This window comes from Lactuca saligna, chromosome 4 (assembly GCF_052625555.1).
Source record: "Lactuca saligna cultivar CGN05327 chromosome 4, ASM5262555v1, whole genome shotgun sequence".
Taxonomy (NCBI): domain Eukaryota; kingdom Viridiplantae; phylum Streptophyta; class Magnoliopsida; order Asterales; family Asteraceae; genus Lactuca; species Lactuca saligna.
In genome coordinates this window covers 331,226,601-331,237,174 of record NC_136420.1, presented here as the reverse complement: position 1 = coordinate 331,237,174, position 10,574 = coordinate 331,226,601, and the positions used below count along the sequence as shown (strand labels likewise).

Sequence of the window (10,574 nt, the reverse complement as noted above, 5' to 3'; positions counted from 1 at the left end):
AACCTAGAACATCCGTAGATTGTTCATTTACCTCTGTAGCTAGCAGTGGTTGTCGGAATGGTTAGTCCCTCAAAGTATGATGTGGTACTAGGAGATAAAGTCCCAGTCTACCTCGTCGATGATGTGATTGAATCACAAGGTAAAGATAGAATGGCGAACAATATAACCATATCTAGACATATAACATGTAATATTAAATTGCCATATAATGTCTATGTAAAAGTATTCATGTATAAGTATTCAGGTAAGAGTATTCCTTCATATGACATGTAGTAGTAACTTGCCATATAATGTTTATGTAAAAGTATTCATGTATAAGTATTCATGTATAAGTATTCATGTATAAGTATTCAAGTAAGAGTATTCCTTCATATAACATGTAGTCTGGACTCATGAATGAACTGACTCTGGGGTAATTTCTTGTAGTAGTGAAAATGTTTTGTTTACTCTAAACTATTCCTATAATAGTTTACTAGAATGTAATTGATGAGTGACCAAGTAGGTTTATACACCATTGATATCTATTTGTATTGGAACTAAATTACTGAGGGAACATTTATGACCATATATGTATACATGATATATAACTAATATTTAAACGACTTTCGGACAAATACCCAATATCCCACCAGACCACATCTCAAGGCGCGAAAAGGAAATAGGGTGGATAGCCTTTCTAAGTCTTTTAAACATTTCTTATATAACTATACATATAGAGGCATGCAATTTATAATATAAAAGCATAAAGAAGTTTTGTAAAACCGTTGAAAAGTCTAATAAAGGTTTGTGACTTGATGTCAGTTTATAAAATGATTGAAAGTATTTTGTTTGATAAGACAGTTTAAGTACACGTAAAACCATTTTTTGAAAACACCTTTGTAACCGATTTTGAAAGGAAGCTTACAATATGTAAGACAGTTTGATAACGAGCTTTAATCATGTAAAAACGTTTAAGAAAGTCATTTAAAGTAATATGTTTAGTGAAACTGTTGAACTTGTAGTGAATCTATTTGTATACTAGTTATAAATCACATATGATTGATTTATTAACAAGAAGTATCCCAAAATATTGATGTTTTTCGTACCAAAATAATCGTATGTTTGTAGTACTAAAATAATCGTATGTTTGTAGTACCAAAGGTGGACACATATACATACAGTATAAGCGGAGTGTTTGATTTATATATAAATAACAACACTTTTCAATTTCCGAAAGATATGATATTATCGTGATGCATTTTGCACACAAAAGTTTCTTTATAATGATTATAAATCACATATGATTCCGTTGATAAAAAGTATAAAACGAAACTTTATATAACATACGATAATCATCGTGTGTTTTACTTGTATTCCCCCCCCCCCCCCCCTTTAAAAGCATATAAAAATATTCATAAAACATTTAAAAGTGTGGATTATAGGGGTATGAACTCACCTGATTGATTGAAGAATGCGGGACGAAAACCGAGCAGAACTTCTACTCGAGAAAGCGGATCTCTCGAGATTCTCGAGAAACCTCGGGAGTCTCGGGAGTGTAAAACTTTCTTCCCACCTTGGATATGAAAGTCGGGCCTTTGGGATGATTCCGAGGGTTGAAACGCAGAGCTTCGGCGCGAGAAAGGAAGGAAATTAGCAATTTTGGCCGGCACCCTCGCATGCTATTTATAGGGGTCTGAGGGGGTTGTGTTACGCGGGGCGTACTAGAGTACGCGCTGCGTACTCATGCGTCATGCATGAGCGCATCCTCGGTCGAAGCATTGGAGCGATGTGGATGAACCGGAGCCTAGCATCCGAGTACGCTGGGCGTACGACGGTACGCTGGGCGTACGAGGGATCGGACCGGTGACTCCTCCTTCGGATAATACCGGGATTTAATTTAATTTATATTTAAATTAATTAACAAACTTCAAAATTTCATATCTTTCTCATACGAACTCCGTTTTCAACGTTCTTTATATCCACGCGAAGGTGAGACTATGATCTACAACTTTTGTTTAGACTCCGTCGGCTAGTTTTGATTTTATTTTTAATATTATATTTTTAATAGGTCGGGATAGGAAAAGTCCGTTAAAGTTCCATAACTTCTTCATCCGACGTCCGTTTTCGTCAGACTTTTTACCGTTGCGCTAGTATTGTTGAGCCCTTAGATTCTCATTTAGATTGTGTCGGCTAAAAGTCTCTCGATCTCTATTTCGAGTTTTTAGCTGTCTACTGCTATATTTGTAACTTAGAAAAATCACCACTTCCTCATACGAAGTCAGATTTGGACATTCTTTTTATGTACGTTTACGGTTTGATGATATCTAAAACTTTCATTTAGATACCTAAGGCCAAAAACTATTGTATTGAAACTTCGCGTTTTACATTTATCAGTATTGTCGGTTTTGCCGAGAATCTTCGATTGGCCATAACTTCTTCGTTATAACTCGGATTTTAGGGTTCTTTATATGTATGAAAACCTTGACACGATTCCTACTACTTTATTTAACCCAAATAAGATTTTTGGAAAGTTAAATTTTGACCTAAATTTGACTTGCGTTCCATTATATTGCCTCGAAATATCGAGTTGTCACACATTGTATGTGATTAGTTACCCGTTATGTATGTGTTATGTATGATATGCTTGATATGGGCTGGAAGGCATTATGTTATGGGCCGGAAGGCATTGTGATGTGGATCGGAAGGTCGACACGGGTAGGACCGGAAGGTTTACCGGGTTGGGACGGAAGTCCCCTGAGACACATGGACCAGAAGGTCATGGCCTGGAAGGGCGTACGTGTGTAGGTGGTATTTTGGGGAACTCACTAAGCATTTATGCTTACAGTTGTTGTGTTATGTGTTTCAGGTACTAGCGAGGACCATGGGAAGGCGCCAGCATGATCTGTACACACTAATGGAAGATTTATTTTATGATCTTGGGATGTATTTTACTATGATGACATTTGCTAAACATGAGACTTAAGAATATTATATGATGGTTTATATTGTTTGAGAAATGAAAAATTGTTTTGAAAATTCACGTTGTTACAATGGATGAGATCTATTTCGAGTTTGGAGTAGATCTGAGGTTGCTACCTCAGATCGAGTTGGTAATAACCCAGAAAGTCATAAAGTTTAGGCCAATAAGTTGTTGGTGAAGCCCCTTTGTTACAAACCCTAGCCCTAAAGTGTTCTAAGCCTATAACTCCTTGGTTACACGTAAAGTTTGCCACTTTATATGGGGGTTAGGCTCCAGAGGAATGTATCTATGGATTTAAGCCCCTACATGGCTCGAAACGCCATTGTATGGATTAAGAACTGAAGAGACTCGACGAGTCACATAGGTGTACTCGGCGAGTTGAATGAGTTAGGCAGCAACTCGACGAGTTGGAAGAACAACTCGACGAGTCTGTTGAAGATTGCCTTGGACTCGGCGAGTCTGTTCTTGGACTCGGCGAGTCAAGTCGCGAAACCCCGAACCCTTCGAGTTAAGACTCGGATCAGTGAGTTGAGTGGGGACCCAGTGAGTGGATAAGTCAGGACTTGGAAATCAGTAGACTCGGCGAGTCATGGTCTGACTTGGCGAGGCGAGTCGCGAATGAAAAGGATTTTAGAGCTTATGAACTCGGCGAGTCAGTAGGCTGACTCAGCAAATAGGGTCAACCTGGAAAGTTGACTGTGACCAGGACTTTGACTTTGACTAGAGTTGACTTAGTTGACTTTTGAAGGGCTGTCAGACTAAGTATCATTTTGATATTGGTAGTTCAGAGTGCTAGAAGAGCAGCGGCTCAGAAGGTTGTCGGTTATCAGCTAGAGGGTATCAGCAGAGCTCAGCAGTTCAGGTGATGTTCCTTCCAGTAAGGATGGGTCTAAGCCCACAATGTCGGCCCGTTTAGCTAGTAGTAGTTTCCGGGCTTCGGTCTGATGTAGTTTTTAGTATGTTTGATGCCTTCGTGGCTCAGACGGGATTTATGTGTTATGTGTTCCGGGATACGGCCCGATGCAGTATGCAGTATATGTGTGTTCATGCTAGTTGATATGTTTATGTTATGCTTTGTTCAGTTAGTTTCTGGACTTCAATCCGATGCAGGGGGCAAGGCCCCAGTTAGTCCGGATATCGGTCCGAGGCAGGGGACAAGGTCCCAGTCAGTTTCCAACTTCGGTCTGATGCAAGGGACAAGGTCCCAGTCAGTTTCCGAACTTCGGTCCGATGCAGGGGGCAAGGCCCCAATTAGTCCGGACCTCAGTCCGATGCAGTGGGCAAGGCCTAGTATGTGCTTTATATGTTATTGTATGGTATGTGTTAGTTTGGGGGAGCTCACTAATCTTCGTGCTTACGGTTTTCAGTTTTGGTTTCAAGTACTCAGTTTTCAAAAGAGAAGCTTGGAGAGGTTGCAGTGCACACACCATAGTTAGTTAGCCTGGGAATGTTTTACTCTGATAATGAGATTTTGTTTTGAATTAATACTCGAAAATTATGTTATGACTTATGATACGGTTTTATAAATATGGTTTTAATAATGTTTTAAAAGAATTTTTTAATGATGGTTTTTGGGTGTTGCAATTAACATGAGTTATGAGTAATCATAGAGAACCGTGAAAGAAAAGACATTGTGTCTGGTACAATTGGAGAATAATTTTAATTTAATACTTGTTTTGATTTAATTTGCATTAAACTAAGTAGCAATGGAGTGATATAGTAGTCATAGATAGGCTTGCTGTTTTTAAATTTGAAATTTGTACTTCATGCCTTAATAAAGTATTTTTGTGCAATGTTTCGGTTAACAGTAGCTATTATTTATTTTTCAACCAAGACAGATCAATGAAAAACTTTAGATGTCCATTAAATTGAGACTTAAATATATAATATGATAATGTTGTCCCTAATCAAATGTAACTTATTTGTAGTAATGCTAGAATTTAAAATTAACATTATATATCGGCAATTGATTAAAAATATTTGTATAGTGATTTTTATTCAATAAATTTTATAAATGTGGCATCTTTTACATATATGTTTGGAATTTAATTAGTTAGTAAATAATATTATCTAATCACAACTCATGTTTATACAAGATATATTCTCAAAACATCAACCACAAATTTACACAATTAGAATCCCCTAATCTAATAAATAAAACCAATTTCGTCATATGGCAATACACTTGGTTCTTTGTACGAATTCATTATATGAACTTCAACCTAAGGAAATCATTTAAGTTGTTTTTGATTTGTTGACATTTATAAGAGTACAATTAGAGTACAGTGTTATTAATATTTAAACTATTTCATGTAGGACATATTTAATTTTACTCATAAGTAAGTGAAATGCCCTTTGTTTTGATTCTTTTTGGCTGAATTAGTAGCCTCAATAACCTAATTTTTGCTTAATGTATTGTTAATTGTTTGAAATGTCAAGTTTAACGAGTTACGTGTGTTTCGCTTCATCATTGATAGTATGAATATGTCTTTGTGATGTCGGATTCCATTCCAATTATCAATCAGGAAATTAGTTTAACTTAATTGATAAATTAGATCTTCATATATGATTTAAGAAGCATCTAAAGGTAAATAGATTCTTCTGAAAACCTGTAAATCATATAATTATCTTATCTACCTATAACATTTTACCATATATGATGAAGAAAAAGTTCAAGAAGCCAATAGAAAAAGAAGGCACAAATAGGAAGATGTTCAAATTGAAAGACACAAAAATCAATATCAAGAAGCAACTTTTGATTTTTCTTAATGTTTTCATTAACAGATTGATGTTTTGTTGTTGATGGTTAGTGATATCTGAGATAGCATGTACATTAGGTTTTTAGTCATTATAAGGACAAGAAGAAAGATAGAGAAATATAAAACAAAGAAAAGAAGAAACGTAAAGAGAAAAGAGTGGAATGGAAAAAATGAGAATCATAATTGAGAAACACATATTCAAAACAATGAGCGTAAAAAACAAAAAATGAGACTGTTTATTAGTGGTGAATTGATAGCAACCAGACATCGAGGCGTATGTCGCTTAAATCTTGATTTTTTTTTTGAAGTTGTTGATTAAAATTTTCAAGTTCTCTTCATTATAAAAAAAGTAAAAATAAAGAAAATACTTGCTTCATATTATTTTTCAAATTAAATCTTTACAGCTTGTCTTGTGAGTGCATCACAACTTTCATATATTTAATAAAAATAATGCTCCAAAAGTAATATTATGTCGCATTATACAAACTCATAACTTTTATAAGATAAGTGAATTTACATATATAATTAAATACTTACAAATTACAAAGTTATTAAAAAAATATAGTATTATAATTCATAAGTTTTTCTAAATTAATGGTATATTATTTTATTATTTAATTCTATTTAAAATTAATACATGTGATTTCCACGAATTTTAACCTAATATACAATATGTAATTCAATGTAGTTAATAAAAAAAATATTAATATTATACACTTAAAAAATTTGTAATGTGAGTTTTTGGGAGCTTTTTCATAACTTTTAAAAACAAGACTTTTGAAAATTAATAAACTATTGAATGACCATTTTCAAACCAAAGATTTTTCAACAAACTTTTTAATTAATAAGCATTTGTCAAGAATTTTTTTCAATAATTTGATGAGTCTTATAGGTTGTCAACAATAAGTAAATTATTTATTATTTATTGTGTGTTTTATAAATAAGCAAATTCAAAAAACTTTATTAGATAAAAATAAACTTTTTACTTAAAGTTTTATTATTATTATTATTTTTATGAAAAAACTTTAGAAAACTTTGTTATTGGGAATGTTAAGTCCATAACGTTTATTTTCTTTTAATTGTTATCATCTTTTCTTCATAATAAATAATAGAATTTGGGTCAACTCTATTTTAAATTGTTTCGTATCAAATGGTAGTCTTTTCTTTTAATTATTAGTATCCATATTCCTCATAATTATGCAATAACTAAATTGCTATAATACAATTAGAAAAACTAGCATTACAAATAATAAAAAGAACAATATTGATAGCAAAAGAACGAAAACTGTAATTTACTATTAAATCGACTACAATCACAAAATTTATTAAGTTTCAACTTTTATTATGTCTTTTGATAATTTTAATTCATACGTTAGATATAAAAAATTTGCATTTCTGACTCTTACATGGTATCTATCAAACGGTTGTTGCTAATAAAACATTATTTAAACACCCTATAAATATTTTTATAAATAGTCAATTAATAATTAACTGCTTATAATCAATTTTTTTTTAAACAATACAATTTTAACTAATAAAAATATTAAAAAAAATCAGTAAGGTGTCCAGATGTTTCACCTTAATTTTATGAATGCACATACTTATTCATTTATTTGCTCAATTCCAAGAGTAAATTTTTTTGGAAACTGCGGATTATAATCATATAGGGAAAGTTAAAATTTTAGCTAGAAGTTGGAACATTATTATTAGAGAAATTAAATATCTTCATACATTTTGATCCTATTATCCTCTTACCCACGTTAAATGGGTGACACGTGAATTAAAATATTATCAATTTCATTAAATATATCATTAAATATGATACATGTTAATATTTGATTGGTTATGAAGATAAGTAACACTAAAATGTAAGAGAATATTTAATTTGTTTATTAGAGAAATTAAATATCCTCGTACATTACTATTATATTAATTATATAACAAACGGGAAAGATGAATTTTTAGCTGGAAGTTGAAACTTGAAAGACCACGGTAATGTTTAAATAACAAAATTATAATACCACAATTTACTTCCAGTAAAATTTTATATAAAAATATTTATTTACAAAACTATCTAAAAGAAATTATTTTTAATTTGGATAACAAGTTTTTTTTTAAATTTATTTATTTATAAGTTTACTACATAAAAGTAAATATATTTTAACAAAATTGAAACTGATGGAATAAATTTGAGACTTCGACCAACCATAAATACCATTATTCTCAATTCTCCACCCTCACAACCCTATATATACTCATAACAAACACCAAACTTATCCGTTCATTACGAAAGGCAAACGCCAAATTCCCCATCTCTCTCCAATATCAACGGCAACAATGGCCGATAATCAGAAGAATTCTGTATACACAAATGAATTTCCGGCGATATCTAAATGTGAAACATTTGGCCGGGAAGCACAAACTGTAGTCTCTGATTTGGACGGAACTTTGCTCCGGGGACGTAGTTCTTTTCCTTATTTCGCCCTTGTAGCATTTGAAGTTGGTGGAGTTTTAAGACTCCTCTTTTTGCTTCTAGCTTCTCCAATCGCCGGAATTCTCTACCACTTCATTTCAGAGTCTGCCGGTATCCGTGTTCTAATCTTCGCCACCTTTGCCGGAATGAAGGTTTCCGACATCGAATCGGTGGCGCGAGCAGTCTTGCCAAAGTTTTACTCCAGTGACCTGCACCCGGAGGCGTGGCGGGTGTTCTCGGCTTGTGGGAAGCGGTGTGTTTTGACGGCGAACCCAACGGTGATGGTGGAGCCGTTTCTGAAGGAGTTTTTGGGCGCCGATTTGGTGATGGGAACGGAGATCGATAGTTGGAATGGAAGAGCTACCGGACTTGTTAAAACTCCCGGAGTGCTCGTCGGAGTTAACAAAGCTGACGCGCTTTTGAAGGCTTTTGAAGACACGCCGCTACCGGAGTTGGCACTTGGTGACCGGAAAACCGACTACCCATACATGAAATTATGCAAGGTCTTATCAAAAACCCGAAAAATGTTATTTTTTGAAATTTATTAGCAAATGAATAAAGTCGTGATTTACTAATTTTAGCTAAATGGATTGATATCGGTCAAAATAGATATAATGTTTACGTTTACAACTAAAAAAAGAGTTTGAGGTTTGACTTTTATGTCAAATAGACAAAACTCAAACGAATAGTTTGGTAGGGTTGCGTTGACTAGAAATTTAATGGAGTCATTTATGTCTTGATACTCAACTGTACTCCTCTTAAATTCAGGAAGGTTACATCGTACCACAAGCCACGGAGGAAGTTAAGGCGGTGACGGTGGACAAGCTACCAAAACCAGTGGTGTTCCACGACGGCCGATTAGTCCAAAAGCCAACACCATTCAAAGCACTCATCATCATTCTTTGGATTCCGGTAGGGTTCTTCCTTGCATGTCTACGTATCGCCGCCGGTGCACTCCTCCCCATGCCTTTAGTCTACTACGCTTTTTGGGCACTCGGAGTTCGAGTCACCATTAAAGGAACACCACCGCCGGCGGCCAAAAAATCAACCGGTCAAACCGGCGTTCTATTCATCTGCTCCCACCGCACCCTACTCGACCCTATCTTTCTCTCCACCGCCCTCGGCCGCCCAATCCCGGCAGTCACATACTCTCTCTCTAGACTCTCGGAGATCATCTCTCCGATAAAAACCGTCCGGTTAACCAGGGACCGAACCAGCGATGCCAACATGATCAAGAAGCTTCTAGAAGAAGGAGATTTGGTCATATGCCCAGAAGGAACAACCTGTAGAGAACCATTTTTGCTCCGGTTTTCAGCTCTGTTTGCTGAACTCACTGACGAGTTGGTTCCGGTGGCTATGTCAAACAGGATGTCCATGTTTCACGGCACCACCGCAAGAGGGTGGAAAGCGATGGATCCGTTTTACTTTTTTATGAACCCTAGTCCAGCTTATGAAGTAACCTTCTTGAATAAGTTACCCTATGATTTAACTTGTGGAAATGGGAAGATAAGCCACGATGTTGCGAATTATATACAACGAATGATTGCTTCGACTTTGTCATACGAGTGTACCAATTTCACGAGGAAGGATAAGTACAAGATTTTGGCCGGAAATGATGGCACTGTGGCCACCGGAAAAACCTAAAGTTGCAGCGGAGAAAATCACGGTGTGCTAGGTATGGGAATGATTAAAATTATATGTTGTACCAAATTATATGTTAAAATTAAATTATTATATATCAATTTATTTGTTTGATCCATAACTCGATTGGGTGGATTTCAAGGAATTGTAAACCATGTATGGTTAGCATTTAGTGACATGATCGGCTAAAGTTGATAGATGATGATCACCCTTGTATTTAAATTAACAAAAGTATCGGTTAAATACTTTTTTGTTGCGTGGTGTAACGTAAAACTAGTCTATTTGGTAGATATTTGCTTTTTAGATTGAGAGAGTTAGACCATTTTTTATTAATTGGGTATTAATAACTTCTAACCACTAACCCGTTATCATCAAAATGTTTTTTAAACCAACGGTATTAAGTGGTAAACTTATCACTCATAAACACTTCATTTTGTGATTCTTATTTCTTAGAACTCTCTAAGTCCGAAAACCTCATCAAAGGAGAAAACTAGACCGAAAACACCTTCATTCCCTCTCATTTCTTCATCAAAACCAAATCCAACACTCAAGGTGAGCCTCATACCCCCTTGTTTTCGGTTTTACTATGTTTTGGGGGAGAATACAAGTTGGTTTTGTGTTAGATCTAAGTATTTATGCATGCTCATGTGTATTTTCATGATGTGTTGTGTAAATATATTATGAATCTATGTTAAGCCCTTATAAAATTGATATATTTCCAAGTCTTGAAGATCTTAGGAAA

At 34.7% G+C, this 10,574-nt stretch overlaps 1 pseudogene across 1 annotated transcript; it reads left to right on the top strand.

The window, feature by feature from the left end:
* Positions 1–7,978: 7,978 nt before the first annotated feature.
* On the top strand, positions 7,979–10,077 carry LOC145040073 (glycerol-3-phosphate acyltransferase RAM2-like; annotated as a pseudogene). The gene is made up of 2 exons (XR_013679859.1): positions 7,979–8,694; positions 8,960–10,077. The product of XR_013679859.1 is annotated as a glycerol-3-phosphate acyltransferase RAM2-like (transcript).
* Positions 10,078–10,574: the final 497 nt, after the last annotated feature.